The sequence below is a fragment of the Micropterus dolomieu genome, linkage group LG22, assembly GCF_021292245.1.
Source record: "Micropterus dolomieu isolate WLL.071019.BEF.003 ecotype Adirondacks linkage group LG22, ASM2129224v1, whole genome shotgun sequence".
NCBI lineage: Eukaryota > Metazoa > Chordata > Actinopteri > Centrarchiformes > Centrarchidae > Micropterus > Micropterus dolomieu.
In genome coordinates, this window is record NC_060171.1 from 27,231,026 (window position 1) to 27,240,443 (window position 9,418).

Consider the following 9,418-nt stretch of genomic DNA (forward strand, 5'->3'; position numbering starts at 1 on the left):
TGTGTGTGTGTGTGTGTGTGTGTGTGTGTGTGTGTGAGTGAGTGTTTCAAACACTTGCACTTGCAGTTCCTGTTTGGGGAGGTCCGCTGGTCCTGGCAAACAGTGTCTGGTCTTATCTCTTGTGTTTTATGTTCCTAGCGAGCCGGGGGCACAAGCAGCCCTTTGTGGCCAAGAGGTGGCTGGTCTCGCTCCAGACCGACCCATGCAGCTGTTCACCACTGTTCCATGTATCCAAGTGTGTACGTGCCTGTGTGTGTGGATACATGTGTATATGTGTGCCTGCATGCATGTATGTCTCTACTTGTAAGTGTGTCTGTATGCAACGCTTCGTGCATGTGTGTATTATGTATGTACTGTACATATGCTTGCTTGAGTAGTACTATACGGTAGCTGTATGTGTTTGCGTGTGTAGTTTGTAGTGCAATATTGCCCGCAGAGCCTACAATTCCTCTTTCATTTCATTTAGGAGATTTTGACAGCTCTTGTCCCGTCATTTTCTCTCAGTGACTGTGAGTGATCAGACTGCAGGTTGGGGACAGGCAGACCTTAACACACAGAGGCGCTGAGTATGAGTGTGGTCAGTAGGCCTGCATGTACGAACTCCTGCTGAGTATGTCGTCGACTCATGGGTCTCTTTTGCTTTTTCTCTCTTTCTCCCTCTCCTTCACCTGAACCCTGTTGACACCACCGATCCCCTCAGTGGAGGTTCACTGCTCGGTAACACAAAGTGTATTGTGCATGTGACCCACTAAGAACTACTAAAAGGAGCCATCGGTGAAGCCAGCACAAAGCCACGTGCTGTGTTGGCAGTTGAGTGTGGAGAGGGCAAGAATGTGGCCCCCAGACTCAGCTTCTGGTTATTCAGTGGAAGGGGGGGATATGAGGCATGGTTTTGGGCATTAATAATATTTTGAGACTGAAAAATGATCAGAGAAAAGATTGTTTTTAAGCATTCCTAGCAACTACTATGTCTACTTTCATTTAATTTGATTTAATTTGTAATGGTGAACGTGCACAGCATCCAACTGCATCGCGTTCTGGCTGAGCTCCGGCTCAGTCGCAGCTCTTTGGCAGTTTTAATGTCAACAGGAAAAGTTTCAAAAGTGGAGCATGTTTACTTCAGCAGCCATTTTTATAATATAGTTTAGCATTGTTTCGCTGACATTTGGCATTCTCTATTATTTTGTTAACTCCCGGTAGCGCCTGTTACCAAAACCATGACTACTGGGGGCGGGCTGGACAAGCAGGCAGGCTGGACACAGTGGTTTTAGACCAGTGCCCAAACCTAAGACAAGCCCAAGTCAGAAGATTTACAAAATCAAGCCAAGTCCGAGACAAGAGGAAAAACATCTCAAGTGACGGGCCTGGCAGCATAAGGTTTTTTTTTTTTCCCTCTTCTCCTTTTTTTCTCCTCTGCATCTCACAGTTGCTCCCCAGCCTTAGGGAGAGACCAAACCATAGCAAACATGCAACACTTGTTGTACACGATGACTAGTAAAAACATGCTGCTTCCACCCAAGTTCCCTCCCATTTGAAATGTATCGGATGAGTCGACCTCTCCCCTCCGTGGCCTTGTCACTTCCTCTTTCCAGTGGTGTCCCCCTCCAGAGGGAAGCAGTAGACGGGTCACAAATTTGGCAGGTTGAGCTGTCAGCACAGGTTTCATGGCTTAAGTGGGGTACGTGAGGGATTGGGGTGGGACGCACAGAGATGGCAGGACTCGGTGTGGGGTCACAGCAGATCTGATTTATTACTATTATCACTGTGAACTCTATGTTCTTTAACTCCGTCACTCCTTCAGCTTTCTCCCTTTCTGTCTTTGTGTGCTAGTAGTTGTTCTCTGGACCATCAAGCCTTCACATACAGCTCACCTGCCATTCATGTCAGTATGCAGATATCATAAGCCCCTTTTCCACTGTGCGGTACCAGCTCGACTCAACTCACCTTTTTTTGGTTTTACATTGTGGAAAAGTTGTACTTGTACGTGCTACCAGCTACTTCTTTTTGTTTTACCTCTGTCAAGGTTCCAAGTGAGTGATACTACAATGTGACGTGAAAACACGGCAGACTACTAATTGGTCAGAGAGAATCGTCACTATTCACATCATTCATTCAAATTTGCTTCTGAGAAGTTTTGAGGTGAGAAATCAACTGTGTAGATTTCGAATATTGACAGTTTGTCAAGCAGTGATGGCAGAATAAAAATGTGTTTGAAAGTTTTCAGAGTTGAGGAGCTCCGCAAGTGGCAGTGGGGGAGCTCGCGAGGCCAGCCAGCCACTTGTTCACAGAGCCCTTTGGGCCAATACTGGGACAGTATACTGTTTCAGCTCCCTTAGAAGCTGAAGTTGTGCTTTTATCATTGTGTTGAGTGAAGTTCCAGTTACAGCCAAAAAAAAATTATCATTATAAACACAAAACATGTGCATTTGATTGACAACAAGCACAAACTGAAGCAGTGCACATTATTTCTCATTATACATGAATAGTATCCATTCTGACTATGACTTCTCCCGTTCTAAGCTGTTCTTATCTTTGCTGTACTGTTCTATGATGTGCTGCTATGCATGGTGTTAGTGTCTTTTAATTTTGTTGTTCTGTAAAGCACTTTGGTCAGTCATTGGCTGCTATAAAATGTGCTATATAAATAAAATGAACTTGAACTTGAACTTGAACTGACATTGGTTAGAATTAAGAATTTTGCTAATGAATTTAGCTGAACATGTATTTTGGCCACTCAGTAGCTCCCCCTATACTCCCTCCCCATTCCATCCCACGATTGGTCATCATCCAATGTTAGTAGTGGTAGTAGTAGTAGTCAAAAAACTGGTAGCACTAGTACTAGTAGTATTCATATTATTTTCAGGCTTGGTTTGTTTGTTTGTTTGTTTGTTTACATAACTTCAATTTCATACACATACACCAACACAAACAACTAAATTGCCCATGGCCAAACACACACACACTGATAAAATTCTTTGTGATGTAATGTTTGTTTTGTTAGATCTATCTCTGTTAATGGTCTGTATAGGTCTGTTAATGAATTAATTTAAAAAGAACATCTTAAAAAAAAAAACATGCTAATATTCAAGACAGCCAGGGTTCTTTTCATTGGGCACATACCAGCTGAATATCAACATTACCCTTGTAGTTTCATGCCACTGTAGCTCTGTGGACAGCACCAATGTGTATTTACATTTTGCATTTTTTTATTTCACTGCAAGGTTCACTGGTTTTGGGTGGGGTTGTGTCAGAAAATGGGTCGGAATAGATCTAACTTGATTTTTTTATCAACTCCCCACAGACCACTGATGCTTTATTAGAGCCATCAGTTTCTTAGTTTAAGTCAAAACAAGAGGAGAGACAGTGTCTCTTTTTCTCTCTCAGAACAAATGATACTAACCTGCAAAAACAGGACAAGAATCCATGTCTTTGTCCTCCTATGAAATGCCTGCAGCTCTTCCCCTCTGCCTCCTTTCTCCCTGTCTCCCTCCTCTCTTTTCTTCGTGGTTATCTATTATTTCTTCTTTATCTTACCTTTATCTTTGATGATCTGAAACATCTCTGTCAGCATTGTGTGTTTTGTGTGTTTATATTTCAGTGTGCCCTGACCCCTGTGAATGAACATCTGCCTGGTCGTGCTAGCGAGGGACAAACAGAGGGGGTGATTTCTTAACAGGCCTCAAATAAATCGCTTTACAAAGGGGAATGGGGAGGACACTGAGGTCTGCCAATCATCAGATTCTTTTTCCAGTTAACCTGGGATTTGAAAAGATAGGTGAAACTCCTTGAACAAACGCTGAGGACACCAAAGAATTGAAAACTACTCACAGTCTTTCCCTGGGTGGCGATGGGACGGGCTGTTTACTCAGGCTTTGGACTGACTCACAAATCAAAGAGTGTGTCAGAATGGAGAGATTAGGGAGCCAGAATAGGTTTGGGATACTACCTGTAACCTTGTGTCTTTGTTGTCACCCACCTGGATGAACTGGTAACATTGTGTAACACGCGCACACACAAACAGACACACACACAACAGAGGAACGTTCTAATACCCTGATAAAATGCAGCTGTTTATCTTCTGCTTCAGAACTGAAGATGCCCAGCAAAGGATGTTTGAAGCACTAATGAGTGTAGCATTGTTCATAGTGGGAGATTCCCCTTCCACTGAAGCATTCGGCTGCTCTCAGTGTGGCCCGTCCCAGCAGCTGCTGTCATTTCAGGACACGACACGGGCCTTAAAGCACACCATACACTGTCAGCACACTCATGCAAGGAGCTAAGGAGAGAGATAGAGCGATGGAAATACGCAACAACGATGACAGAGTTTCAAAGAGAAAGGGGAAGTTGCAGCTTCTCTGCAAGAGCTGCGTGGTTTGTCATTCATCAACTGTAATGAATATTATCAGATGCCATCAGACAGGTTTGGATAGAATTACAACACAAAGCACATAGTCAAGTCAGGTTCTACTGAATAAAATTTCGTGGTGTAGTTGACTTACATTTGTTTATCAGGAAGCACGTAACTGATGTGCTCAGCCAGGAGCTCAGGTTTCAAAGACAAGGCTGGATAATGGAAGACGTTTAAAAAGCTATCTCAGACAATGCAGGATCTTAAGTCCTGGATGTCTTGCTCATCATTCATCTGATCCCATTTCCTGACTTCTGAAGATTGAGGGATCTAATTCAAACCTCTCTTCTTTTCAGCTGCTTTGTACTCTCACTGTATTCACTCTGGGGGAAAAAAGGAAATATGTGTTTTGACAACTTCACATTTCACTGGCTTTCATGCTACAGCTTCCCCGCCTCCCCTGCGCCATCACGCCTTCACTTCTCTCCCACTCTTTGCGTTCCTTCAAGGTGAATTGAACCTTGTCTTACTGTTAAATGAAGCTCTGCAGGAACTCAGGAGAGAGGGGAGGGGAGGGGCATTAGCATTCAGAAGTGAAGGTAGGTCCCTGACCCGCCGTGGTGAAAGGCCCATAGGCTTTGCCGCATCACTTGCATAAGATGATCTCTTTGGGGAAAGCAGGAGATTACAACTGATAGGAAGGAGATTTAGCATAAACTCAATTGGCTCCTTTGTGGAATAATCCCCTATTCTCATCTAAATCATTGTGATGAGTGATAAGGCCTCAAGTGCACGTAGAGTAATGTATTAAACTTCTGTTCTCACGTTACACTAAACTAATATTGTGAGATTTAGTTTCATGTGATTTTGCAGTATTGTGAATTTTTATAAACTTTTTGTACAGCCGGGTCCTGGAAAGTCACATGCACTTAAAGGAAAGGATGACACATCAAAAATTTCTTTGTACAAAAATCTGAATGTGTCAGAGCTTATTTAATCTGAATGTCAGTAACAGGAATTTCCGATTTGTTATCAGCATTGTATCAAAATTGTGACAACTTACTGTTCAAAGAACGGCCATGCTTCAATGTGTGATCTTTGAAATGTCGTCACCTGAGATCATTAAGCTTCATCACTCTGACTGTCCTTGTATATTATTCCGTCTAGGAACGGGATCCTATCAATGGGATATGCTCAGCCTCAGGAGGTGATCTCAGGTAAGATTAATAATTTGTTTGTTTTTATTCATGTGGGCAACTGCTTGTCCATTTGCCTTATTTCTGTGTTTCAACTCGCTGGATCTGAAGCCAAATAAGCCTGAATGATCATATTCTGAATGAGTCACGTACTCTGTATGAACAGCCACAAGATATGTCAGCTGGCCCTTGGCTGGGTGTGTGTGTCTTAAGAAAATGTGCATTGTGTATCCTGAAACATTACCCAGCTCTGTAATAGAGATACAGATGATGCATTCCAGGAAAGAATCAATTAGGTGTTTTGGAAATGCCTCCAGAAGACAGTATAGATTTTCTTTGTTAATACCCCTGCTACCATCTCTGTTAACAATAGATCATGGCACGGCTGAGCTTGTAGTTTTGTTTTGATTGAAACCAGTCTCGCTGGCTTGTCTGTCTTGCGCAGGAGCCTGAATAGCTTTGTTCTGCCTGCTTACAGTCTTCTTCTGTCATGGTTGTTTCTGAAAGAAAAAAACTTTATGAGGGAGTAGTGGAAATGTTTGCTCATTACACAACAAGTGATCTTACTTTAGAAATGAAACTTAATGTAGCTGGGATTAGTCTGCCTACAGTTGACAGTGATGTTGACATTTGTTTCACAATTGCATGTTTGACTAATGTCATAGTGGTCTTATTTACCCAGTTCATGGCTGGTGTTGTGCTCCATTGAAATGCACTTGTTCTCAGACTTGCTGCAGGTGTGTAAATCCCTGATAATGGGAAATAGAAGAAGCTTTCAGTGAGGTAAAGGTCAGCAGAGAATCTATTATTGACCTTGTTACTGTCATTTTCAGTATCACAATGATATGATACCACTACTGTGTCTTTCTGTGCTATTGAAACCTCACAAGCATAGATTCCTGTAAATGTTAGCTTTAGGTGGTTTCTCTGCTTCTATCATTTTGCACATAATGACTGATTTGCTTTTTAAATTGCTAATCAAATTTCCTTTTGCTGTGAAAAGTTACAATAGAGTGTTCTCACATGGTGTCAAATACATGTTTAATCAAATGTAAGGTTCATGTGAATGTAGAGTATGTGCTGTATTGGTCAGAAAAAAATGAGAAGACCCTGATTATATGATAACGCCCTCCTTTTGCAACACTTGCTTTTGACTTCCTGAAGATGAGGCTCTGAATAAAAAAAAATGCACAGATGTACCACATTTGATATATTTCCAATGCATAATCACTTTTTTTTTTTAAATGCATAAATAAACATAGCTTAGTCCTTAAAAATAATCTCAAGAAAACGGTAAACATGACAAACTACAGCCTAATTGTATTTCCACCTAAGAGAATAAGCATGAAACATGGCAAATCAGTAACAAACCATTATCATCTCGTGTGAAAGCAGCAGGTGGAGATGCCTTCACAAGTTACAAGTGCTGCTGTCCTCCTCTACACCGACTAAAGATGCAGTGATAGTCAGAGAGTGTGAGATGCATGCATAGCGACAAATTAAAGTCCGAAACACACCAACGTCACAACGCGCCCGCGGGTTATGAGGAAGCAATGTGAAAGAGAAAAGGACAGTTAGAGTGTCAAAAAAAGAGACTGTTGGATGTTTAATGACACGACTCTAGAGAAAGAAGAAAATGTATTTTTTATAAATCTACTGTAAATGCTTAAACAGTTCGCATTGGCATGTGACCTGTCATTTGATCCAATTTTACATGTGTACATGTATGCATGTATGTGTATGTGTACTTGTATATCATATCCACCTTCAACATGTACATAATGAGAATAGTTTACTCTTGCATCCTTTGCACTCTGATTACTGCACTATTTGTCAATATTTCTATATTGTTTTGTTCATAATGTGTATATTAGTGTTGTCTACTCTGTAGTTTGTGTCAGATTATATTATTATTTTATTATTGTATAAGTAAGCACATCGTGAGCAATGTACAATCCTGAGTCAAATTCCTCGTATGTGTACACATACCTGGCAATAAAACTGATTCTGATGTTAATAAATACATTGATGGCACTAAGATCAACGGCATCAAAGATCAACTCACCTTTCATAAATGTGCACATTAATTGGGAAAGACTTGATTGTCATCACTCCTTTCACACTGTACCTCACTGTACGCTTTCTCAATGCTAATTGGCCACAGTCTGCGAGAAAAAAAAATGCATACAGTGAAGTCCAGTGTGGTGGAGCATTCCTTGGTCAAGTGACTCGACGCTTTTGACATGTGGTTGGCTGTTCAGCGCTTGTGTTCACAACGATTGCCTGTGAGGATTAGTGCCGTGCAGCTGCTCAGCTCCTCACAGCTGACCAAAACTGAGACTATCGGGACAGAGGTGGAGCTCGGTGGAACTCTTTGCACCAGTCATTCAACCACTCTCACACACCTATTCATTCACAATCACTGCGGTGACTTATTGTCATTGGGAGGTGCAACCAAGCTGTTTTTGTGCAGATTAATTGTAAAAATCAGTAAGAGATTTGTCCCAATTTTTGAATAGTCACTAAATTACAATAAATTTATGTGACAATCTACTTGTCTTAAAAAATATAATATTTTACTTTGTTTTAATGTGCAGCTGCAAGTACCTCATCACTATCAGGCATCATTAAAATGTGTATGGCACATTCAGTAGGACTACTGTGAGGTGGGCTAGATGCTCAGGTTGCAGGTAAGGTAGGTTGGTAGGTAAGTTTATTGTCACAATATAACAAGTTATATAGTGAAATTGAGTTTTGTAACTCCCTTCTGCTACATAGCAGACAATACATTAATACAGAATAAATTATGAAAAATGGTAACAGAAATAAACTATCATCACTGGAGCAGTGCTGAGAGTTTAAGAGTCTAATAGCTTGGGGGGAAAAGCTGCACATTTATAACAATCAGTTTAGTGTTTCCCTTCAAATTTCTTTCAGCATCAGTGATGCATGTCCATTGTGCATGAGCTGTATTCATGCACTTTGGAATAATTATAATTTCAGTGTTTTCCCTAAGTTTGTAGAAGACTTAAAAGGTACAAGGTAGATTTATTTTAACAGCTTGTAAAGTGAAATTGAGTTTGTCTCTCCCTTCTCCTACGTAGCAGACAATATACAGTAATACAGAAGCAATTATAAAACAGAAATAAACTGTATTCAGTGGAGCAGGGCTGAGGATGAATTATAGTTTTAGGAGTCTGATAGCTTGGGGGGAAAAAGTGCTCTGCTGTCTGGTGGTGTGACAGCAGAAACTTCTATATCTCTTCCCAGAAGGCAGCAGGGTGAACAGGCGGTGGTGGTATGTCCGCAAACTTCACAACGGGGATGCAGTTGGAGGTGTATGTATTATGTAATGTATTGTGCTCACTGCTGCAGAGTAAATATAGACTGTTTACAGTCTGAATGCCACCACAACATCTCGCTACCATCCTTTATCAGCAGACAGACCATGGGTTACCAGCTACATACTTGACTACTCTTGTTTTTGCGATCTTCAAAAAGTGGTAGAATAGTTGCGCTGGTTTTCACAATTATTTAAATTCAGGTATAGAAGATAGTCAATATTTATCTAAATAGAATGAAACCTCATGCTGACTTCTTCAGTATGAGCTTCCTTATTTATTGTTTTCACTCGATTACCGTAGGTATGATCAATGAGATCCTGTCTTCTGGGTTAGGCCCTTGTTTTTTTTCATGTTCATGTTGTAGGGCCAAACAGAGGAAACATCTGCGTTACTGCTGTTCTAACTGCTCAAGATCTACACACACACACACACACACACACACACACACACACACACACACACACACACACACACACACACACACACACACACACAAATAAATTTAATCAGACAGCTTGTTAAAAGATTAT

General features: G+C 41.1%; 1 protein-coding gene across 1 annotated transcript in view; it reads left to right on the forward strand.

Annotated features, from left to right (window-relative positions):
- The window catches only part of ccnd2a (cyclin D2, a), a 173,118-nt gene that overhangs the window by 100,988 nt on the left and 62,712 nt on the right, over nt 1-9,418 (forward strand). The window contains exon 3 of the mRNA XM_046036440.1: nt 5,516-5,565. The gene's annotated coding sequence lies outside the window, so the exon portion shown is untranslated. The remainder of the gene's footprint in view (nt 1-5,515; nt 5,566-9,418) is intronic.